Source organism: Aotus nancymaae, unplaced genomic scaffold (genome assembly GCF_030222135.1).
Source record: "Aotus nancymaae isolate 86718 unplaced genomic scaffold, 86718_ANA_hifiasm-v0.15.2.pri h1tg000077l, whole genome shotgun sequence".
In the NCBI taxonomy this organism is placed as follows: Eukaryota; Metazoa; Chordata; class Mammalia; order Primates; family Aotidae; genus Aotus; species Aotus nancymaae.
The window spans coordinates 4,578,573-4,604,981 of NW_026988492.1; the positions used below are offsets into that span (position 1 = coordinate 4,578,573).

At 35.0% G+C, this 26,409-nt stretch overlaps 1 protein-coding gene across 19 annotated transcripts in view; it reads right to left on the bottom strand.

Annotated features, from left to right (window-relative positions):
- The window catches only part of ZEB1 (zinc finger E-box binding homeobox 1), a 203,526-nt gene that overhangs the window by 122,017 nt on the left and 55,100 nt on the right, over positions 1-26,409 (bottom strand). For 8 of the 19 annotated variants that reach the window (XM_021665190.2, XM_012445606.3, XM_021665191.2 and 5 more), the window contains one exon: positions 16,680-16,822. The exons of 8 other annotated variants lie outside the window; for them this stretch is intronic. The gene's annotated coding sequence lies outside the window, so the exon portion shown is untranslated. Of the gene's footprint in view, positions 1-16,133; positions 16,213-16,679; positions 16,823-26,409 lie in introns of all 19 variants that reach the window. 3 more of the 19 variants (XM_021665192.2, XM_064368499.1, XM_012445607.2) reach the window with 1 other exon arrangement.

Genomic DNA, 26,409 nt, shown 5'->3' on the forward strand with positions numbered 1-26,409 from the left:
ATCTATATATGTACTTCTATAACATTATATTTATATTGAATTTCTTTCTTTCCAAATAATTTATTGGGGTTCCTGACAGCAAATAACAATAAGAGCCCCAAAAGTTTGTATTAAGAAAAACTGCAGAATGCTTTTTCCAAGTTTGGCTTTACACATCCAATTCTCCTTGCTCCCAATTTTTATCTGCAAGAAGCTTCCATTGGCAGAAAAAAGATAAACTGAGACAGCAGTTGTGGCACTCCAGTGTCAAGTCGAGCGTTTCAGGAGTCAGGAAAGTTTAATCTCAAACAGACTCAGGACTGAGCATTTTATCCTCACTTCATTATAAACCAAAGTCTTCATAAAAGGTCATTAGAGAGCAATCATGAAGAAACAGTAATAAAGTTAAAATAAAACAAAACACACAGCATTGTTTCAAAGCTGGAAGAAACTTCAGCAGTCACTAATAGTTCAATATTTATTTTACAGGTGAGAAAACTGAAAGCCAGAGAAATAACTGTCAAGGGTTCCGCCACTGATTAATCAGAATTTTTCTTAATGCTCAATCTGGGCACTCAGTCAGGCTTCTTTTCAAACTAAACTCATCATTTCAGGAATACCTTCTCCACCCACTCATACCACTCTTCTTCTTGAACACCAATGTTTTTTTCTAGGATCATTATTTTTTAGCCACTCAGGATAATACTTTCGAGTAATCTTAGACCAACATTTCACATCTTCTTTATCATTTAATCAGAAGACAAATCCTACTGCTAACAAAACCCTTACATTTATACTTTCTTTTCTGTTCTTAGTGCTACCACACTGGATGGTAACCATATCATCTCCAATCTACACTCTTCCTATGGCCTCCTCCTTGGCCTTTCTTCCTCTTCTGGTCTTTCATCTCTCCTGTTAACAACAACAACAACAACAACAACAACAAAGTACTGACTTTTGGTTGCTTTCTGAAAGTTTAAACTTTAATTTGGTACCGAAGGCACTGCTCTACCTAAGTACAAACTCCCTTTCCAGGTTTTAGGGTTTTCTTATGTTAATTTATTTTAAAATAACATCTCCAATGCCTATTATGTTGGAGTTAGATCTGTAAGACTGCACCAAACTAGTATTCTAAAAGCATTTGGTTAAAAACAAATCAGAAAAATTACCATATAAAAGCTTTAAAATCTAGCACGATGTTAAAATTGCAGCAAAATTGGTGGGATAATAAATTAGTATAGTCTGTTCTGCTATAATACTTATTTTGAAAATGCAAATTTGTTTCAATGCACTTGGTTTATTAGAGAATGATGTGGGCATAAAGAGAATTTCACCTTTGCTTATGTATGATTTTATCTGTCAGAAACACTAAGTGAACACAGAAAATTGCTGCTAGCTTAACTAATCACATAAGAATAAACAAAAAGCACACCTGCACACATCTCAAGTTACCAGCCTCTTCAGTTCACTATGTCTATTATGAGCCACACCCATCACATCCAACGTTACAACTTTCCTTCTGATTTCAGATAATCCTCCTTCCACCACTTCACAACAATTTGGAGACCACAACCCCACACCTACTTCCATAAGCAAACATCAGGGTTTGTTCAAGGTAAAGTGTCACATATATAATAGTGGTTATGTATTTCTTAACCATTCAACATATGTAAAACTGTACTGCACTTGGTATTAGTTTTGTCTTTTTTGAAAATGCATCACTGACAAAATTTTTGTGGGTTGTACTCCAACCCCATTTTCCTCATAAACCCTATGATTTTTATTGCCTAATCTAATTCTGGGTAATTAGCTAAAGGAAATAATTAAGGTAAATGTAAGAAGTTATACACACAAATATATCATCTACCATATTAATAACAGTAAAAAAATAGCCTTAAGATATCCAACAGGAAGAAAACAATTTATTAATAATGATACATCAGCAAGATGATCTGTTAGTCATTTAAAGACAATAATGAAGACTATAATGAAACATGAAGAAATGTCATAATTAAAAAATAAAGTAAAATTCGTATATGACTATATTTAAATCAGTTATGCATATAGTCAAAACAAAATTAAAATTTGAAAATAATTATTTTGTGGTTTTATGTGATTAATATTTAAAAATTATTTTAATAAAGTTACTTTAACAAAAGTTATGTTGGTAGGCTAAATTAGTATTGTTCCATGCTTTTTGAAGATGTAAACTTGTAAAACATAGAACAAGGATCCTGAAGAGTTCAATCTCTGTACTGCCTTTGCAACTCTTCTGTAAATTTAAATTGTTTTTGTAAGTTTTTTGTAAAAAAATATTCCTTACTATGGTAGTAAATGACTGATACTTTTAAGGATAAAATATTCTTTTAAAAAGCATCCATATCAGCCAGGCACAGTGGCTCATGCCTGTAATCCCAGCACTTTGGGAAGCCAAGGTGGGCGGACTGCCTGAGCTGAGGAGTTTAAAACCAGACTGGGCAACACAGTGAAACCCCATCTCTACTAAAATACAAAAAAAAAAAAAAATTAGCCAGGTGTGGTGGTGTATCCCTGTAGTCCCAGCTACTCTGGAGGCTGAGGCAGGAGAATTGCTTGAATCCAAGAGGTGGAGGTTGCAGTGAGCCAAGATCATGCCACTGCACTCCAGCCTGGGTGATAGAGCAAGACTCCATCTTCCAAAAAAAAAAGTATCCACATCATAGCAAACTCAAATAGTAATCATATTTAAGTTCAAATGATATTTGAGTATTCCATACTTAAAAAAATAAAGGGTCAAAACCAAGGATCTGTGCAAAAAAAGAAAGTTCTACATATATAATGATATCAGTGTATACTGTCATATTTCCAATACCTTGAGCTCCATGCATGTTATTTACTGGAGTATCTGAATGCTTATTCAATGATCCTAGGAACTCTCAAAAACCCTGAACTATCTTAAAATTTTGTGTTGGCTAGTTTTTAATTGCACTCATTTGTTAATTCATCAGTATTAACTAAGTGTGCAACATGAGCCAAACAATGTATTTCTACATGCTGAGGATAGATCAGTGAACAAATCAAACAAAAAGCCTTGCCTTTATATTCTAGTGGAAGAAGGCAAAAAGTAAATGGGAAAAGTAGGTAAAATATATGGGATGGTAGATGGTAATAGGACTTCAAGAAAAGAAACTTAAAGCAGGAAGGAGAATTGGGGTGGGGTAGGACAAATCTGCAATTTTAGATCAAGTGGCTAAAGAAAGCTTCTTTAAACTGACATTTCACTAAAAATTTCAAGGAATGAGAGAACGAGCCTTGTAGATCTACAGGGAAAGAGCATTACAGAAAACAGCCAGTGCGAAGGCTCTAAAGCAAGAACTTGCCTGGCAAGTTCTAAGAACAGCAAAGAAGCCAGGATGGATGACTAGAGCAAAGTGGGTGTGAGCAGGCAGGAGTGGCTGGCAGTGGCTTTCTGGGAATGACAGTCCAGAGCACAGAGCATGATAGGCTATTTTAAGGACTTCAGTTTTTATTCTAGTTGAGATGAAAAGTCAATGGAGGATTTTCATCAAAAGAGTGACATAATATGGCTTATATTTAAATATAACTACTTTACCTGCTATATTAAGAATGGACTGAAGTAAGTCAACAGGCAGAAACAGGAAGACCAATTACAGAAGGCTTTCACATCAATACAGGTAAGAGATGAAGGTGACTTGGACCAGCAGGGCTGCAGGAGTAAAGATGGTGAGCAATAACTAAATATCAAAATACTTTTAGGACAGAAACAAGATAAAAGTTTGGTAACAGAAATGTGAAGAATTATCACATGTGGAATGAAAGGAGGACAGACATCCTTGGTGATGCCAAGGCTGATCAAAAGACAGCAGGTGGTGCTACTCAGATGGGAAAAACTGCCGGAGGACGTTTTGGTTGAGAGAAGATGAGGAATTCAGTTTACTATATTATATTCTAAGACTAAAGGGGCTGGGCACAGTGACTCACACCTGTAATCCCAGCATTTTGGGAGGCTGAGGTGGGTGGATCACCTGAGGTCAGGAGTTCAAAACCCTCCTGGCCAATATGGTAAAACCCCGTTTCTACTAAAATTACAAAAATTAGCCAGGTGTGCTGGCACACACCTGTAATCCTAGCTATACAGGAGGCTGAGGCAGGATAATCACTTGAACCCAGGAAGAAGTTGCAGTGAACCAAGATATCACCACTGTACCCCAGCCTGGGAGACAGAGCAAGACTCCATCTCAAAAAAAAAAAAAAAAAGAAGACGATGACTAAAACTTCTGTTCATTAGAGCAAATGGATGCCCATATAAAGCCATGGCACTATATGAAGTTACTAAGCAAATGAATGTGCAGTTTTAAAGGCCCCAAAATTCCAAATGTTGGAGCATTACCAATTTAGAGATGGGGGACGCAAGAAGAAATCAGCAAGAGACTGAAAAAAGTAGCAGCCAAAGGGGTGGGAGGAAACCAGGAGAGTGCAGTATAGTATCTAAAAGGCCAAACAAGGAGTGTTAAACACCCTTGCCAGGTAAAATAAGAGGAAGACTTAAAAAGTACAATTCTGGTGAAGTAGCAGGGGTTACAGGAACTGAATTCAGACAGCACAGACAATTACATATTTCAGAGATATCAACTGTAAATGAAAGACACAGGGCAGTAACTAGAGGAGGAACTGGGAGTAAGTTTTTTTTTTTTAAGATGAGGAAAAAACCCAGCATTATTTGTATGTTGGTGGAAAAGATCCAGTAGCGAAGGAAAAATAATGATGCAGAGAGAGAAGGCAGAATTGCCCCAATTTTTTGAGACTCACGAATTATGACATATCCCCCATTAAAAATAATTTCAATATTTATCCAAATGTTAAAATCACAGCATCTCGGACAATATTAAAAAAATAAAAAGAAGCCAATATATATTTAATGGTTCTAAAAGTAAGTGTTGAATAAACTAATGAATAAGTTTGAATAGCTGCCCTTCCTAACACATTAACAGGTATGCATGTTTTCTTTTGCCTTACTTGCCTTAAATAAGTGGTATCTTCTAAAACATAGATTATATTTTAATATTTTTCACTTGATCTGAATTGTGGTTGCTGTGTAACACATTCATGAAAAACAAACTCTACCTTTATATTCACGTAGTTCTTTGAAGTAGATTATTAAGTCCTCATTTTGTTTATATACTTTCAAATCCAGACTTTAGAAAGCTAAACTATTAGCTGAATATCCAGTATAGAGAACAGACTATCTTATCCAGTCAACTTCGCCAAAATTATATAAATATACTCCCAACTTCAAAAATAATATCTATCCACAAGCACTGTATCTGCTTGTAGAATAACACGTGAATCTGGGAGAACTTAAAAACTGTTTACTATATTATCTACACTTTAAACCAAGGTTTGTCATTTAAAAAGTAAGGGCCAGTTTGTAAACACCATAGGTTTTGAGGGCCACATACAATCTCTGTTGCATATTCTCCCTTTCTTTACAATCCTAATCCCTTACGATCCTTTTTAAATTTAACAATTTTAAAATGTAAAAACAATTCTTAGGTCATAGGCCATACAAAAATAGGCTGAGGGCTGGATTTGGCCCATGGGCTATAATTTGTTGACTCCTACTTTACAACAGATGTACAAAGATTAAATACGATCCAGGTGAGTCAAATTTCAGGACTGAAGCTGGACACATTTAAAATGCTTTATGTTCTGCAGAAAGTAGATACATGTCTGTCCAAAAATAGGAATTTCTACTTGAAATAGCATATTCAGAAACATGCTGTACCTAAAAAAGCATCTGAGTTGTCCTTTTACCAAAAGCCACTGAATTGATAAAATAGCCGCTATCCCTGATTACATAATCAACCCAACTGATACACTTTTCAGGATTATCTTTTGTTTTTTTTGAGACGGAGTCTCGCTCTGTTGCCAGGCTGGAGTGCAGTGGTGTGATCTCGGCTCATTGCAACCTCTACCTCCCAGGTTCAAGTGATTCTCCTGCTTCAGCCTCCCAAGTAGCTGGGACTACAGGGGCGCACCACCACGCCCAGCTAATTTTTGTATTTTTCGTAGAGACAGGGTTTCACCATGTTGGCCAGGATGGTTTTGATCTCTTGACCTCATGCTCTACCTGCCTCAGCCTACCAAAGTGCTGGGATTACAGGCATAAGCCATTGCGCTAGGCCAGGATTCTCTCTTAAATATTCTATCAGTAAATGGTGAAATAAGAGGAAAGCATTTAATGTGTTTTAGTTTCCCCATTTTAATTTATTGCATTTAAAAAACCCAAGATGAAGTTAGATTCGAAAGTTTAAAATTAGGAGAGCTAGAGCTATTTCATTAACTTCTTTTGGACTCTTACATACTGATAAAGGCAATGGATCTTCCTGCCAGAAAAATAAATATGTCCAAACTTTTGCTTTAACTTCAGAGAGATCCAGAATCCCTGAAGTCAACCCATGGATCCTGAGTGAAGATACTCTTAACTTAAAAAGCACAAGAACTTCTTTCCTTCAGATAATTTCACATCAGATTTCTAAAAAGATAAAAACCTACATAATTATCACATGGCAGTGAGTAAAATAAAAGTATTTATAGATAATATACTAAAAGTAAAGTATTTATAGATAATCTAAAAATCAAGACAATAATCCATGCTCTTATGACTGGTGAATTTTCAGTAATTCAAAGCTTATTACAACTTGGTCAACTCTTAATGAAGCTTTTCTCTCTCTTCTCACACCAGCTTGTGATTTCTGCTACAGTTTGGCCAGTTTCTCACTCTGCAAATACATGCTATATTTTTTTCTGCATCAATTCTAATGTTACCCTTGCCTGCAGTTTTCTTGCCATACCTGTTCAAATCTGACCTATTTGTCAAGACCCAAATTAAATTCTACCTCTTCCATCATTTCTTTTTTGATATTGTAGCCCATAGTTTATTTTCCTGGGATTCAATGCTTTTTGTAAACACTACTAAAACGGCGAGTCATACAATAATTTGTGTTATCACACTGTTTTTGTATGTTCTGAGTATCTCCACCATGGTGCCAGTAACAAAATGTAGGAATACTTCTCACCATCATCATCTTAGGCTATAGCATGATTATAAATGACATATATTTCATAAGTAATTATTAAACAAGTGAATCCAATGGCTTCTGAAAATACTGACTTGGTTGCTCAATGTAAATCTGAATTAGAGGCAAAAATTTTAAAAAAAAAGAACAACTCAAGGTACATTCAAATGTTGTGCAACAACAACAAAAAACCTGAGAGACATGAAAGTGAGCATTTAATTTTTAAAACTGTACTATCTTTTAAGCAACAATGTCCAAAGCTAGATAAAACTCTACAAACTGAAGTGCATAATCATGATTACTTAGTTGTTCCTCCCCACCCCATGGACATGATGGGATAAGAATAAACTGCCTTGATTTTAGTTCAAATTTTGTGGTCTAAATATAGCACTGAATCATAACTGGCTGGCATAAAAGTCTATTGAATGTTCCACTAGGTCTTAGGCATTTGTTTCATTCAGCGCTATGCTTATTAGTTATCTTCATATAAAACTTTCCAAGAGTACAACCAGTCCCAGGCAGCGTTGAAGAGTGGGGAAGTCCCTCCTTTACAGCTTCTACGTCACTCTTTTGGCATCTCTTTTGGCACTGCATTCCTTTAAAATCAGGTGCCTTCAACCTAAGCGCTGATGCTCAAGGGTCCCCCTGTGGCACCCTGCCTAGGCTTGTGCTCAGGTCAGACCTCATCCTTCTCTTTCTTTTCTTTCCCTGGCCAAAATCTCATGAATATTTATTTCAGTTAATTAAAGTCTTACTAGGTAGATTATTTCTTTTAAACGAACTCATTTTAAGGTGTGCTTATTGAGCCAAATAAAGACTATAATGATGGAAAAACGATGTTTTTAAGTATAAAGGCATTTCACCAATGCCTTTCATATCATATACATAGGAAGTACTACTCTCCTTGCATAAAGTTAGCACTAGTTTACAGGAAGTATTTCTAAAAAGAAAAAGAAAAAGGAAAAAAAAGCATGAGCTGTGACAAAACCACTCCTAAAACATTTAGGAAAAAGAGTATTTAATGAGCTTTAGAGGTGAAGAATAGTGAGAACAGACTAGATTTGCAGTTTTCCAAATGCAGAACTATTTGTTAGCACACTGCTGTTAATGAAGGTAAAGTTATTCATTAATTCAATTAATAAAACAGGTTTTTAGTTGTATAAAGCAGATTTGTGCAATGTTTCACAGGCGCTTTAACTATATCAGAAATTGAATTCGTTGTTCCCCTCCATCGCTAAAGAGTGAGCAACAATCCACTTCCTCTCAAGTATCTGGACTTAATGAAGTGCACTGCCATTAAACCCTGCTCAAGTGAGGACCCAGGAGTTATTTCTGGTGTCTCTGATTCTTCATCCCCTCATCCAATTAATACCCAGATTCTATAGTTCTAATTTGTTTTTGCCTACTTCTCTTCATCCTCACTGTCACCACACTAGCTCAAGCCCCATTATCTCTTGCCTAGATTTACTGAGAGGCTTACTAAATTCACACCCTCATGGTGCAGATGCAGCAATCTCGGAAAAACGCAAATCTGTGGTACATGCATACAATGGAACATTATACAGCAATGAGAACAATTAGCAACCACAGTCAACAATATGGACAAATCTCTTGATCATAATGCTTCTTTCATCCAAGTGAATACACACTATGTATGCTCCTATTTATATAAAGTACAATGTAAGCAATACCCTCTATACACAATGAGAAGTCAAGCAAGAGGTCTAGAAGTCAGGCATGAGGTCTCCTTGGTGGGTAAGAGACAGGACTGACTGGAAGGAAAATGAAGGGGAACTTTTAGGATGCTGGTAATGTTCTTTTTCTTCATCTGGGTGGTCATCACATAGGTGTGTTCAGTCTATGAAAATTCATAAAACAGAATGCTCATGCTTCTAGATGTATTTGGCTTTAATAAAAAATTTTAGAAAAAATAAAAATCTGACAGTCAATGTCTTCCCACTGTTTTCAAGCTAAAGCCCAAAGGCTAATATCTAATATTGACTTGCAAGATATTTCACCTGCAGTGTCACCTTTCCCTCTCTCTGTGTCTTTCGTCTTGAATGTGTTTTGTTCTCCTTCTTCATGACTCTCACATCTGCTGTGCTCTCAGCACAAAATACCACCCTGCCTTCTCATTTGGTTTTATTAACTTCTAATATGCCTCAGATTTTGTTAAAATTTCATTTCTGCAACCTGAAATAGATTGTAGTTTTGTTTTCTGATCCCAGATTGGGTGCTGATCACCTCTGTCTTCCCATCACTCCTCTTTAGCTGTGAGGGGAGGCAATATGTTTTGTTTATCACTCTATTCCCATAGTTCTCTATATACTTGATGACTGAATACATTTACTTACATCCCATACAAGGATATGGCAGGTAGCTGTGGCAAAGTGTCAAAGTCTAAGTTCTCCAATATAAATGATGAGATTGCAAAGAGTTTTAAATATGCAAACATAAAAGAAATAAAAGTTAAACATTAAATTGTTTATACACGCCGGAAGCAGTGGCTTTCACCTGTAATCCCAGCACTTTGGGAGGCTGAGGCGGGTGGATCACGAGGTCAAGAGATCGAGACCATCCTGGCCAACATGGTGAAACCCCGTCTCTACTAAAAAATACAAAAATTAGCTGGGTGTGGTGGCGTGCTCCTGTAATCCCAGCTACTCAGGAGGCTGGGCAGGTGAATTGCTTGAACCTGGGAGGCGGAGGTTGCAGTGAGCCAAGATCGCGCTGCTGCACTCCAGCCTGGCGCCTGGTGACAGAGCAAGACTCTGTCTCAAAAATAAATAAATAAATAAATTGTTTATACACAGAAAGATATAAGCCATGCATATATCTTTCATGCACAGGGAGAAGTCACTTTTAATGGTTCTTAAATGTATTTGAAAGCTCTATTTTAAACAATAATCTATGGTAATAAAACTCTGAAATGAAATCATAAAGTTTTAGTCATTGTCTACACACAGATGTTGAATTATTTTCAATATCATGAAAACCAAGAACCCAGCATTGTTTTAATGAATTGAGTGAGTAGGTCAACTAATTGCTTCAGTTTCTTTTAATGAGAAGTCACAAAAGTATTTAATATCTGTAAAACTCAACTTTTTTGAAAAAAAAATTTACAAATATTTGCAAACATTCCTAAGAAGAATTTAAGGTTTTCTAAATTAAACATAAAATAACTTGATGAATACAAAGTAAAAATATAACTTTTTATTTGTTAGAATTACCCTTGGAAAATAACACTAGCCTAACAAATAGCATTCACAAACTGTTCTTCCTGGATAAAAAGCAAAATCTGATCACTTTTTATAATGGCAGAAAAGCATGAGTGATAATTATCTTGAGTGAAAATGTCCAAAGGAATAAAAACAAAACTGAAACTATAATTTGTTTCAGAAGTCAATACCATTTTCTATAATGAGCTTTATACAATGCATTTTAGAATCTTTAAGCATAATTTAATTTAAATAAAAAAATATAAGTAGTACAGCTGGTCATGGTGGCTCATACCTGATACTCCCAGCTCTTTGGGAGATAAAGGTGGGAGGATTGCTTGAGCTCAGGAGTTTGAGACCAGCCTGGGCAACATGGTGAGACCCCTATCTCTACAGAACACACAAAAAATTAGCTTGGTATCTTGGTGCACACCTGTGGTCCCAGCTACTCAGAAGGCTGAGGTGGGAGGATGGCTTGAACTTGGGAGGGGGAGGCTGCAGTGAGCTGTGGCTGTACCACTGCACTCCAGCCTGGGTAACAGAGTGAGACCTTGTCTCCAAAAAGTTTATATATATATATATACTTATATATATGGATATATAATCTATATAAAAGTATATTTTATATATATATATACACACACACACACACACACACACACACACACACACGTAGTGTTCCAAGTTGCCTTACTTTTTTTCTACTCCTTTCAGAAAATAATTGTCTTCTGTATATCACCCTCTAAATTTCTTTTTATTCTAATATTCAATTTATGGTATAAATGCGCTAGATATTAAACTAGGCAGACTTTACTGGTTAGTACCAAGAAAAGTAAAAGAAAAAAATAGTATTTCCTTTATTTTGAGAAAGGTATTTGTTTCCCTAATTGATACAGAACTTGCTTACTTACCATTTCTAAAGTCTTACTATAACCTTAAAAGCATCTCATGATAAAAAAGATCTTAAAGTGCCGTAATCACTGAAAAACAACAGGAAGTGTATATAGACTATTGAAGAATTTCTTTAACTAGGGTTCAAAACCTAAAACTGTGCCAATAATGCCCAGTGTAATGTTTATTAAGGCAATTACCTACTTTTTTAATATTCTGGAAATACATTATTCACCCATTTACTTGAGTTTTAGTTTTGGAGATAGAATTTGAAAAGTAAAAAAAGGATTTAAATTATAATGGATAATTCATTTTCTTTTTAATCTATCTTCAAGAACTTATCACACAGTTTCATACTTTAATGGAAGGCCATTCTAATGTTAACTAGTAGAGTCCAATCAAAGGGCAGAACAGAAGAAACCATTAGCAAACTAACTGCTCCCATTTGGGCTGGTATTTTCAAGTTTAATTAATTGAAGTTAATTGTATTTTCTTTTAAAAATCAGCATGCATTTTAAAGAAATAAACTTTAATTTTCACAAGTATTAAATTTCAAATGAATGAAGATAAGTTACTTAAATTCTTTAAACTTCAGTTTCTTTATCAGTTAAAATGATCACATTAGACTAGATCACAGTGGCTGTTGAACAAATTTTTGTTATGAAAATTATGTACATTCTTCACAGTAAAAACACATGTATACAAAATATGACTTTAATTTCAGGGGATTTGCAGAATCTCTGAAATCCATCCAAGAATCCCCAGGTAAAAAGTACTAGATTATATTTCAGGTCTTTTGTAGTTTTAAATTATGGTTTCAGAAACAAGGCAAAAGCCACTAAAAAGAAAAAAAAGGAAGTCAGTGTTAAGAATAAAAGTGAAAACCCAGACACAACTCATTAATTTACTCACTGCTGTTGAAGACATTAGCTAAGAAAGGCTGAACATCTTACTTATATATAGATGTGTTTATCTGACAAAATAATTCATACCTGAGACATTAGAGGTTAGGCAAAGTAAGATTCTTACATAAACCCAGGGTATTTCTAGACATGAAAATGTGTGACATTCACAGATTTCAAATGACAATTAAGTTGTCTCCCTCATCCCAACTCCACCATCACCACCAGCTCCAATTCCTTCTTAGAGTGAGGAAGAAAAACATTACTGAAAGCTATATTTGAGACCTTTCAGGTTACTGTTTTTGGGAAAGGGCAATATTTTCACATCCTGAAATTTATTATTTAAAAATACTTATTTCGATCACACACACACACACAAACTTACCTGTAGTTCTTGTTCTCTGAAGGAAATGCAGTAATTGTAAACATCCCCACACTCTTGGGTACATTCTCCTAAGTGTGAATGGATTTGGAATGCACCATAACTTAACCTCAGAACTGCTAAATTATGCCACCCTGTACTGGCAGTTGGCATCCATCTGCCTATGTAAATAATAATGTAGGCCCGTCACCTAGAGTCATGTAGCTTGTGAAGAAAAGTATTCTCTGAGAGGGAGGTGGTGCAATGGCTGTCTTTGGAGACAAACAGTCTCTTCTGTAGTGCTTAAGGAGGGTAGATCCACACTACTAAGGAGGTGACTGTATGCTTCAAAAATAGTACTAAAATTAATACATTAAAAATGTTAAAGAATGAAAATGAAAAGATGTTCATTCTGCAAAAGAAGCCCTTAGGAGACTGACTGTTGAACTGGTCAGGATCCAACGGTCAACACCAGAGCAAAGAATTACAAGTACTTAAATACTTGTAAATGAAGTAACCCTAATCCTGGCATTCAGTAGCCTTGTATTTTGTGTTAATGCTTGACTACCAGAGATTTATGTGACAGATGCAATGGAAACCAATGGTAGGAAAATACCTTGAAATGGCCGAGACCCTGAAAACTGCTGTGGTAATTGCCAAGGGAGCATTAGTTTCAAGAAAAATGATAGCAGCAATGTGCTATTAGATGATCTATATTTTATAAATTCAAGTAATCATTCAAATTATAAAATTTCATAAACCTTATACCTTAATAATTTTTATTTAAAATGTTTAAATACATATGGACTAAGTGCCTCTTCTGTCTTAAATATACTAGATAATTAGGAAGAAATGGGCTACAGATATTTTCTAGTTTACAGGCTGATCTTTGGAGGGTTAATAAAATCCTGCACAGAGGAAGAGATACTCTATTTTCTAGTCCTCTAAGATTCCAGGCGGCCCGGTAATGTCTTCTTCTCAAGTTAAACTAGAGAAGGGTTGTCAGATAAAATAGAGGATACTCAGTCAAATAGGAATTTTAAATAAGCAGTAACTTTTTTGGTAAAAGTGTGCCCCAAATGTAGCATGGGACACATTTACACTAAACCATTATTTGTTATTTACTTGAAATTCAAACTACACTGGACATTCTGTTTTGTTTTTTCCTTCTGCTAAATTTGCAAACACTAAACAGGGTGGGTCACACAATGGACTTTAGCATGGATGAGGCTAAAATGAGAATTCCATTCACTGTCTAGATCTAAACTGTAGAATATGGTAGTGACTAGCCATGTCTGGCTACTGAGCACTTTAAGTGTGGCTAGTCCAATATAAGATGTGCTGTGACTATAAAAAACACAGATTTTGAATGCTGAGCATGAAAAAAAATCTCATAAAACATTCTATTAATTATATGTTGAAATTACATTTTTATATATATTGGGTTAAATAAAATGTAATAAAGATTAATTTTGCCTTTTTATTTTCTTAATTTGGCCAATAAAAACTTAAAATTACATATGTAGCTGCTATTTATGGCTCGAATTATCTTTGTACCATACAGTGCTGGTTTAGATGCCTCAAAAAACAAAAATTTGTTGTCCCATCTCTAAAAAAATCAGTATTGGCAAACACGTAAGACTGCTTCTCTCACCTCCCTCCAGCTATCAGAGTAGGTAAAGAGCATGATTATGCCAGGGAAACAAAATTTCTAGTAGGGACTAGCATGAGCTGGCTAGGACCACTTCAAAAACAAAAACAAAATGTGGTGTACCAATACTGATGAAAGACAAATCAGAAACCTGATCTTTGACAAATTATTCTTATGTGATTAAAAAAAAACCACTAATATGGATGTGTGTATATGTACACATGAAAATAAAATATTCTCCCAGATATTAGTTTCAATGGAAGAAACCCTTGGTACCATTATTTTGTGTTTTTCTCCTACATATGATCAAAATCATAGAACAATAGTTGATTTTATTACCTACTATGAATTGAGATGGGTAAGTTATTAGTAAAAATTGTTAGAAAAAGATCTTATTTTTGATACTATAGAGCAAGGTCTGATAGGTCCCCATTTAATTTATACACGCTACAAAACTAATCTGAAATTAGAACACTAGTTCTAGGATAGTGAAATAAACTTTTCTTTTCTAAAATATGTACTATCATAAAACAAAGCTCACTTTTAAAAAGATGTATGTTTGGAGAGACTTCTTAGATTGAAAATATTTTAGTTATAATAAACTTTTAGTTTGGGTAAGAAATAATAACCTGTTTAGTTATCTTTATAACCCACCTTATAATTTTCATTAGGTTGGAAATTTAATTCAAAGTGTTCTCTCAACTGGCTAAAAGAGGTAACACATTTGTCCATTCTATTCTGTGCTATTATAATACAAGGCTAAGATATTTAACATGCTCTCACAAATAAAAATTCAATAAAAATTGTGTACATATATATAATCTCTATATACCCAATAATCTGTATTTCTTTTCTAATAAACCCTACATGATGTCTATTTCGAAGATTTAAATCTTTTAAGTTTACCTGCAGTTATAGTAACCAAGACTAGTTCCAACTCCTCAACCACTTACATACAAAAAAAGTAAACTGGTTCTCAAGGTTTTTCAAAAAGGTCCCAGTTGTAATTTTTCCTTATTCTAACAGCAAACACACAAGTGTTTTTCCTCTTTAATATCTTTTATTATACAGATATAGGAACAGCAACAGTTTTCAAAAGACAAAAAAATTATCCTGCATCAGAGGTAGGGTTGCTGGACAAAAATCAGCAGATTACTCCCCAATTTAATGGTCCATAAGAAGTTCACATTTTGTAAAACTAAAGTTTTCAGGATCATTTTAAGAGCTTTAAGAAAAGATAAATGAAATGAAATGGACAAATTTAATTTCCTCATCAGTACTTTAAGTTCTCACTGTTAATACTACAGAATACTGGGGATTACAATCTAAAATGTTTTACTAGACGTTTAGTCTCTTGTTATTCAAAGTATTCTTGTCTAAGAGTGACCTAATCCTAATATTAATGACATTTTCAAAATCAGCATGCTTCTGTTCTTCTCCATAGTCAATTAATTATATTTAAGTGACTTTTTTTTTTTTTTTTTGAGATGGAGTCTCGCTCTTGTTACCCAGGCTGGAATGCAATGGCGCGATCTCGGCTCACTGCAACCTCTGCCTCCTGGGTTCAAGCAATTCTCCTGCCTCAGCCTCCCGAGTAGCTGGGATTACAGGCACTCGCCACCATGCCCAGCTAATTTTTGTATTTTTAGTAGAGCTGAGGTTTCACCATGTTGACCAGGATGGTCTCGATCTCTTGACCTTGTGATCCACCCGCCTCGGCCTCCCAAAGTGCTGGGATTATAGGCGTGAGTCACAGCGCCTGGCCTTAAGTGACATTTTAATTTAAGATTGGTCATTCTGAGAGACATCTATAGATTATGTAAGTGAACAATAAGGTTTTCTGATATTAGAATTTGGAAGTAAAGCACAGACATTAATTTGTTTATCCTTCATAAGGTTTCCCTGATAGAACCAACATATTTATTCTTCATTTCCTGAAGACAGGAAGAAGTTGTAAGACAGGAAAGAAATTGCCAATTTTAAGTAATTTTTTCAAATTTTAAGTAATACTTTTCGATTAAGATCCAACATAAAAATTTTATGATTACATACCTTTTAAAGATTAGACGGCCTTTGCTTCCATACTTTCTGAAGTGTAATACAGATTACAAAATGGGTTGAGGGACTTTCCCTGAAGCAAAGATAAGATACACCTTCAAAAAGATCATGAAAAGTAATTCTTCAAAGCTGGTTCTATCCACTGAAGCTATTATGTCATTAGATTGCCTAAATGGTGTCATTGTTTCAAAATTCTTAATCCATATCTCAAAACATACAAGAAAAATTCTTCATGTGGGATTAATCCCAGCAGTTATCAACTGAATAGATGCAGACTAAACTGAAAACAGATTTTACTATGACTGGGATTTTTTTTAAGTAAAACAAAGCAAAAACATCCATTCATCTCCAGGACATGCTTCATTTCTAAATAACAAAAAACACCTCTTGATGAATTTGTGAAGTCCTACCCACACAGCTCTCTAGGCTTCCCTTCTGTGAGAAAGTCTAAAGGTCTCACACCCTCAATGGAGCATTCCAAAACCAGTCTTAGGTTAGGAGCCTGGGCCCACGAGTGTGCACTCACTACACAGTGCTTACCTTTAGAGAACAAGGTGGCTGACACAAACTGATCAAGTTCTCACACCCCACACCTCCAAGAACACTGAAAAAGATCTGCAGATCTTTCTTGGTGCAGGAGGAACCTCTTTACAATCCTCTTGTGGTGGAAGTTTAAGATTGTCCTGAGGGAGGAGAGAAGAGTAAAAGATTATACTGAGATCATATCATTTGGATCAAGTTTATCTTTCTACATTACAAAATGAAGTTCTGAAAACAGAAATTAGATAAAATCATGAGTATTCTTAAAATCACATTCTCTTCTTTCACAAAAAGTATCTCCTCTAAATACTGCATGTTTCAAATATTACTCCTTAGACCTAAAACCTTAAGTGACTAGTTCAACATCTACCCCATCATGGGGAAGTTGAGAAGTAAAAAAAAAAAATACAGAAAAACTGTAGGTTGCCAAATGATCATTGTTATAAATTCCATTTAAAAATATATATAGGTAAACTCATTAAAAAGCAATGAGTTAGACAGAGCCAGCAGGAATTCCGTCCTCCTTTTGTACTTCCAAGATTATGGCATATGCTATTTCCTGACAACTAACTGAAAAGTAGCCCTCTGAATTGTGTTAAATGCCACAGAATCAATAAATTAATCTACTATAATCAATAAATCAATTTAGTATGAATCAACAATAGAATCAATCTACTAGAATGTAAAACTCCAAGAGGAAAAGAAATTTTGGCTTTTTTGACACACTGATTATCTGTAGTACCTTAAATAGGTAATAGGTCCTTGTACATAATAAGCATTTAAAAATTTTTTGATGAATAAAAGGATATTAATTAATTAGTCAATATTCTTAAGGTTCAAATTTATATAAAATGAAACAAAAGCCCACAAATGTTCTGAGGGTTTGAAAACTAATATAAATGTTTAATTATATATTAAATAATTGTTAAGAATATAGTATCTTAAAATGCCGTATCTTAAAATACTAATGAGAAAATGCTATAAATAAATTATTATAATCCAAACTCCTTGAAAGGAATGGAATGCTTTAAGATCAGGAAATCATGCAGAGTATTTTAAAATATATTATTAAGTATCAAATATAAGAATAATAATATAGACTAAAAGTAATATGCCTTTTTAATGCTTTAAACAGTTTTCATCTGTAGATCAATATAAATCAAGTGATACAATGATTGTCTATAGCAAAATTCTGCCTAAGTAAATCATTACCATAATATTAAATTGAAATCAGAAGATGGCATTCTATCAGTATGACTTCCTTATGTATTTTAGCATGTATATTTTGTCTAACTGTAATAAACAAAATATTCATTTGTTTTCATTTAACTTATAAACTATTATTAAAAACACAGACTTAATTCCTTTAGACGTTTGTCAACTGTTTCCAAATTTGATAAATTAGGGAGAAAAAGAAGAAATGCTGGCTGGATGTGGTGGCTCATGCCTGTAATCCCAGCAACTTTGGGAGGCCGAGGTGGACAGATCACGAGGTCAGGAGTTTGAGACCAGCCTGGCCAATGTGGTGAAACCTCGTCTCTACTAAAAATACAAAAATAAGCTGGGCATGGTGGCAAGTGCCTGCAATCTCAGCTACTTGGGAGGCTGAGGCAGGAGAATTACTTAAACCCAGGAGGCAGAGGTTGCAATGAGCCGAGATTGTGCCACCGCACACCAGCCTAGGTGACAGAGCAAGACTCCATCTCAAAAAAAAAAAAAAAAAACTCTAAGAAATGCTAAAATTAACATCAGAATAATGGTACTGATAAAGGACTGAATATGTATACTTTAAAAAATCTAACATGTAAGGCCACTAGAATCAGAAGAAACAACTATTTATAAAGTACTTGATTCCATTTGACCCCAAAATCTCAAAATGTAGAATTAGAACATAAAACACACTGGACAATGTGTATGGTGCATTTCATTTCACATAGTGGTTTTGACCGTATAGCAAAAGATACCATTTGCTATACGGTCAAAACCACAGTAAGAAAACAGGTAGTAAAATCGGGATGTATGTCCACCCTTCATTCACTAAAATAATGCTTTCGTGGACAGATTATGCCTTGATTGCAGGGAGTAAAAAGCTTTCCACATTTCACAAATAATCCAATTTTATATCTTGTCTCAGGGAATCAGGCTTAAATGTGAAAACAAAAACATTTAAAACTTTAGGCTAAAGAATATTAAGTGTACACAAAAGCTGACTTAATTTAAAAACAATTTTCTGGGCTGGGCGTGGTGGCTCACGAGGTCAAGAGATCGAGACCATCCTGGTCAACACGGTGAAACCCCATCTCTACTAAAAATACAAAAAATTAGCTGGGCATGGTGGCGTGTGCCTGTAATCCCAGCTACTCAGGAGGCTGAGGCAGGAGAATTGCCTGAACCCAGGAGGCGGAGGTTGCGGTGAGCCCAGATCGCGCCATTGCACTCCAGCCTGGGTAACAAGAGCAAAACTCCGCCTCAAAAAAAAGAAAAAAAAAAAACAAAAAAACAATTTTCCTATTTTCAACATCCTGTAAGCCTCTGAACTAACTTTGGAGGGAAGGGGTGAAAACAGTTACAAAGAACTAAGTGCAAATAATACAACAAAAAAAGCTAAAAAGGGGTAAAGGCCAACACAAAGTTGGAAATCCTACTGAAGGGAAAAGACTGCTTGCTGGTTGAATCTCCCAGGCCAACGAGGGTGAAAAGAGAAAACAAACTCCCAAGACAGAGGAACTGACTAGAAACTTATTCATGCTGTGGATAATGGATCCTTTGCCTCATTTCCACCTGCAGAGAATGAAGTCTAAGTCTACCAAATTCAGAGATTTAGTGTTGAATTTTTCATTTCACCTACAAATATAGATTACTAAGCCATACTAATATCTCATTTTAAGATCCCTACAAAACTTCCCTGAGCAACGTACTTTCCCTCTTTAATGCTGGCCAATGTTTCTCATGCAATCTGTAGTGAAGAACTGTTTTCTCCCCATTGTGGACCCATATTCATGGACTACCATTCATGACTATACTCAGCTCACACTACATAAAACTCTTCAGGCAGCTGTGTTAAAAAAGACTGGCCTCGGCCGGGCGCGGTGGCTCAAGCCTGTAATCCCAGCACTTTGGGAGGCCGAGGCGGGTGGATCACGAGGTCAAGAGATCGAGACCATCCTGGTCAACATGGTGAAACCCCGTCCCTACTAAAAATACAAAAAATTAGCTGGGCATGGTGGTGTGTGACTGTAATCCCAGCTACTCAGGAGGCTGAGGCAGGAGAATTGCCTGAACCCAGGAGGCGGAGGTTGCGGTGAGCCGAGATTGCGCCATTACATTCCAGCCTGGGTAACAAAGAGCGAAACTCCGTCTCAAAAAAAAAAAAAAAAAAAGACTGGCCTCTCCTTCAACCAGAGGAGGCAGTTGATGTGCCTGAATGACACAGACATATCATGTAACTATAAGAGTTTTTAAACCAATACAGAAATTGAGAGTAAGCATTTAGTCATGGATTGATTAACAAACCAGCATAGCCCATTCTTCAAGGAACACTGGTGTAGGCCGGGCACGGTGGTTCAAGCCTATAATCCCAGCACGATGGGAGGCCAAGGCAAGTAAATCACTTGAGCTCAGGAATTCCAGACCAGCCTGGGAAACATGGAGAACCCCCTCTCTACTAGAAGTACAAAAATTAGTCAGGAGTGGTGGCACATGCCTGTAATCTCAGCTTCCTGGGTGGCTGGGGCAGGACAATCACTTGAATACGGGAGGTGGGGAAGCTGCAGTGAGCTGATATCGTGCCACTGCACTCCAGCCTGGGCAAGAGTGAGACTCTATCTCAAAAAAATTAAAAAAAAAAAAAAAAAAAAAGGAGCATTGATCTAGCTTACAAAGGGAGTACTGATCTAGCTTATGATTTATGATACTACTCCTTTATACTTTTTACTGAATCCAATTTCCAATTTTAATTCACACGTGTCCTTAGAAACTACTGACTCATAAATTATCAGTGACTTATTCCAGTGTATTCCTTTACCAGTTCTTTCTACAGCATTATACAATAGAACTTTTGGCAATGGCAAAATTGTTCTATAGCTTCATTGCTCGAAAAGGTAAACATTAGCCATATATGACTACTGCCCATTTGAAATGTGGCTAGTGTGACTAAGGTAGTGAATTTTTAATTTTACTTAGACAGATGTAAACTTAAATTGCACATCAAGCTGGTGGCTACCATACTGGACAGTATAGTGCTGAAGTGTTACATTACTATCATGTAATCTTTTAAAAATTTAGCATTTAAAGAAATCACCTATTTCCTTCAATCCTAACAGAAATATTTTAATTGTGACTATCACTTTCCATATGTACATTTAGTTATGTACATACTTGTAATCCTGGCATATAAATTTACTATTTTATTTTCATTTATACCAAACATTTCTCCTCATTTATAGAACTACACTATCTAAAATTGTGGCCACTAGCCCCATTTATGTATTTAAATTTAAATAATTAACATTAAATTAAAAATGGAGTTGCTCAGTTGCCCTAGCCACATTTTAAGGGCTCAGTAGCCACAGGTGGCAAATGGCTACGATACTGGACAGTGCAATCATAGAATATTTCCATCACCACAAAGTTCTCCTGAGCAGTGTTATTCTATGGGCTCCAAAAATAATCATTTAAATGTAAGATTTTATGTTGCTGTTCTATAGTCTTTAAGTTGGGCATTTTCTATATACATGATTTTTAATTAGCATAGTATTTCCTAATATGTTATTATGAAATTTCTAAACATTATTGTGACTCTCAGTATGTATTCCCACATTATTTCCCAAAAGGGTTTGTTAGCACTGCTTACTTGTAAATATTAGATTTCTTTACTTGCAAATATTAGATTTCTTTTTTAAAAAATTTATGTCCTTTAATGCAATGAAAAAAACTCACATTTCTTTATTATTCATATTTCTTTACTTTCACATTCTTGATCTGTCATCTTCATTTCTCATTTATGTATTAGAATCTTGATATCCAAACTTGCATATTTACAACAATGTAACGTATAGCTACTATCACTATCCTTGTAATTTTTGATGCAGTTTCCAAAATCTATTATTCTTTTAATTATAATATTTTGTCTAACAAAATTTTTTCATATTCAAGTATCTTCTGGGTGAGTTCTACTATTCTTCAAATATGAGATGTAAAGATATTCTCTCTGCTGCTTTCTCTTTTTAAAAATTCCTACAGTTGTGTAAGATACAGACAAAAACATTTTTTGTCTAATTAGTTTTGAGGTGTATCACTGAATACCACTATCTATCACCATTGAACAAATATCCTTTAAGTGGACCCTCTCTTAGGAAAGAATATTCTGTCATACATTTAGTTATTGTATGTATTAATAAATGGGACAAATTTTATATTTCTCATAATGCTCCAGTAATGTATGCTTTACGAAATGGAAACAAGATTTTTTTTTCAGCATTTCTCTTAAGAAAGCAACTGTATTAATTTAAGGAAGTATGAGTAGAAGAAAAGAATGAATGTAGACAGCATGCTCTACTCAAAAATTAAGAAAATAATTTGCGGGTCTATCACCTATTCAGGATTTCTTAACTCACAAAATGCAAAATGTTTGAAACTAGTAAAGGGGCTGGTTTACATCTGTATTGACACTGGCAGAAACCAAGGTGGCATGCAAACAGAGGCAGAGGAATTGAGGTCTGAGTCAGTCACAGGGATTTGCATAAGTCCCGGGATGCAGGCCACGTTTCTTCGCTCTCGCTGGCCATGAAGTCGGGCTTCAAGAGAAATTTATACTTTTTTTTTTCCTGAGGCAAGAGTCTTACTGTCGCCCAGGCTGGAGTGCAGTGGCACAATCTCATCTCACTGCAACCTCAGCCTCCCGAGTAACTGAAACTACAGGCGTGCACCACCACATCTGGCTAATTTTTTGTATTTTTAGTAGAGATGGGGTTTTACCACATTGGCCAGGCTGCTCTTGAACTCCTGATCTCAAGTGATCTGCCCTCCAGAGCCTCCCAAAGTGCTGGGATTACAAGCGTGAGCCACTGTGGCTAACCAGAAAATTTATACTTAAAGCTATGAGAGAGAGAGAGGTCTCTTCTGGTATCTGGGTTACACACCTATTCTTGCATCATTATCACTGTTTTAGACACTGTTGCTTTAAAACCTTTTGATATTTAGCAGGGCAAGACTTCTCATTACAGAATCGCTATAAAATAAATCACTAGAAATTTTGGAAGCTAGAGATAAACCTAAAAATCTATAAATTACTTTTAGTCAAATGATTTGCCAATATTCTTGATTGAGAAACAGTTTCTCTCCTTTTATTTGAATCTTAAAATCGTTTCAAAGACACTGGATGTTGATATTTTTTTCCAATGATCTAACATCTCCCTCAAATGTATTGCTAGGTATTACATTTTGTTTGTTACAATTCTGAATGAGATATTTTTCCAGAATGATTTTCATTTGGTATAAAGATACAATATATCTGGTACTTTATTAAATTTTTATTGTTTAATAAATGATTTTAGAGCTGATTGCTATAGATTTTTCTACATAATCAATCAGGTCATTTACAAATGAAATATTTTAGTTTTATTTCTTCTTCAGGTTTTGTCCATTACCAGTGTTAAATAAAAATGGGGCTAGTGGTGAGGGGTGAATAAATTAGTAACCAAAGTGGTGATTGTTTCATTCCTGAATTTAAGTTTATCACCATTTATTCTACAGCTTTGGTTAGATGATACTGTTCAGCTTGATTTAATGAAATATCCTGTTCTTCAAGGCTCAACTTATCATCCACAGTTAGTTCATCACAAAATAATGTATTTGACCAAATAAAACTGGGAAAAGGTCTCGAACTCCTAAAGGATCAACACTGCATATATGTTGACTATATAAAATTATTCTAATACTGACAATATTCATTACAATCAAATAAGAAATATGCTTATTCTATGAAAGTCCTAAGAGTCACATATAAAATGGGTATTCAAGGTGCTATGTGGTCCTTATAGTATCTCAAGTTACCTTTGGAATGTTACACTAGGTATTTAAGAGATGATATTTAAGACACCAGGCTTCTTTCCAGTATACATTGTTTCAGATAAATAAAAAAGGCATAATTTATGAGGGGAATTTCTTCTTATAGAAGAATTTTCACTTAATGTGGAAGGCGTGGCAGATTAAAAAAAATGCATTCCCCTGCAAACCCTAATGATAGAATTGATTCAGTGAACAGTCAGCAACTTTCTCAATGGAAGGATAGATTGGTAGAAAATTCTCAATAGAGAGACTGGGCTGGCACCACTGCCCAATTTTAGCATTGATAAGAATATGACAAACAGACATCGTATGCTCCCTGATGTGATGCAATATGGAGAAACAGTTCCATGTGTGAAGTATTCCTGTATGCCTTCCATCCTCAATACCAAAACCAAGTTGAACCTGAAACAAATTAAGTCTTTCAAGCCATTTGACTAAAAGTAATTCACAGGAAATTCAGAGGCTACAGCAACATGTTAACAGGGAGAAGCCAACAGAAAAATCCAGAATGGGGGATATTCTACAGGATAGCTTACCTAGTTTTGTCATTAAGATATTAAAGGGAAACGGGAAGGGAAGGAGGAAGGAGAGGGTTTGGGGGTGGGTGAGGTAGACAAGTGGTGGGAAAGAAAAGACCTTTTCATTATACAACAGTCCTAACAACCAAATGCTACATAGATCTTGGTTGGATTCTGAAAGAACAACCTAAACGTAAAAATGACATTTTTCAGTCAAATTCAGTTTCTCTGAATATGAGGCAGTTAGTAGTTATTGTTAATTTTGTTGGATGTGATAAAGGTATTGTGGTTATATAAGAAAAATTCATTCTTTTAAAGAAATACATATGAAAGAATGTAGGAATGTAAAGACTTGAAGTCTGGGATCTACTTTATAAAAATAGTAGAGGAAAAAGAAGACAGTAGATGAAGCAAATGTGGCAAAATTTTGCTAATTGTTAAATTTAGGCCATGGGGTTTATTACACTAATCTCTCTTAAGTGTATGTTTAAAACTTTTTACAATAAGGTTTTTTAAAAATTCAAGCCTTTGGAACATCATCTACTAAGCCATATATATTCTAGTACAAATAAAAGTGTAATTACCTACCCTACTACGTAACAAACATTCACAATCAATACAAAGCAAGGATGCAAAAGACATGACAGACTACTCTGTGTGTGACTGGCACAGATTCACCAACACTTTAAAAGATTCATTTTAAAATTAAACTTGGTTTGCACATACTATTACTCTGTGTGTGTAGAGAGAATACACACACACACACACACACATATGAGAGAGAGACAGACAGACAGAGACACAAAAAGAGAGGAGAATTTGTTAAGTTCCAGTCCAACAATACTTTAGGAAAGAGAATATCAGAAACTGAAATAATTTGTACCCTCAGAACAAATAAACAAACAAAAGAGATGACAGCTTATGGGGTACACTGAACCAATATAAAGTAGGTTATTTTATGTTGATACCTTCCTACCTCCTTCATTTCTCAACAAAAACATGCTGCCTTCTGCTTTTATTAGAGCATATGACTTGGGTCTGCAGTCTCGCAAATTATCTCATGATTCAAATGTGTCTTTCTTTAGCTGATATTCCCTTCTCTAAAAGAGACCAACTGGTCTCAGCTATATCATAAGAGGGTAAAGTGTTACAGCCTCACTGTGCTAAACATAGAATAACAGAGTATTTTATATTTAGTAGGTACTGAGGTACTTAAGTGAATGATAGGTATATATATCAACAGAGATATGTGAATTTATATGCTCCTCTTCAAAATGTAAATGCATTTCTAATGGGTAAAGTACACGAAGAAATATGTTTGAACTAGAAAGACTTTCTTATACCTCTTTTGTATCTACCACCTGCACATCCACCACTGTTGTAGTGGTTATCATGTATCCCTCTTATACAAAGTAGATTACAGCATAAGACAGGATTGTCTATTTGTCACCTTATTTTCTCAACAATTAGGACATTTTTGCTAGTTCTTGACTTTTACTGTGTTAATAATTACTTAATGATACATAAGATTTTTTCCCCAATACACCACAGTAAGCAAATCTTCCCAAGAAAAAAAGGTTTTTCTTTATGGCTAATTGAATATTCTTATAAACTTAAGTTTTCTTTCTTATCATTGCATATTAATATTTAATATTATTTAATAGTATCCTTTCCCTAAAAATGTTTGTGTTCAAAGACCTTGCAAATATTTTAACATTTAAAATACAGTAATTCAAAATATAGGTGTTCTTAAATCTTCTACTAAGCCTATAAAGAGCATCTATTTTAACTCTCTTTTATGTGAAAAATTATTCTAATTATGACTATGTTAGCATCTAGTAGTTCAGTAAGCACAGCAACTAATTCTGATGATGAGTATATATGTACATATGGGTATATACATATACATTTTTTACTCAATGTTCACTTGTTGCCAAACATATCAGGGCATAGACCTCCACCTCCACGACACTAATACACAACTGGATAATACAGTGGTGCTTCAATGAGCAGATCACATATACTCCCCTCCTTTTTAGGAGTAGTGATTCAGTGAGAACATTTGGTAAAGCAGAAATGTATGTATTATACACATACATATATTATACATATATGATATATGGATATTTGTATTATCTATGCAT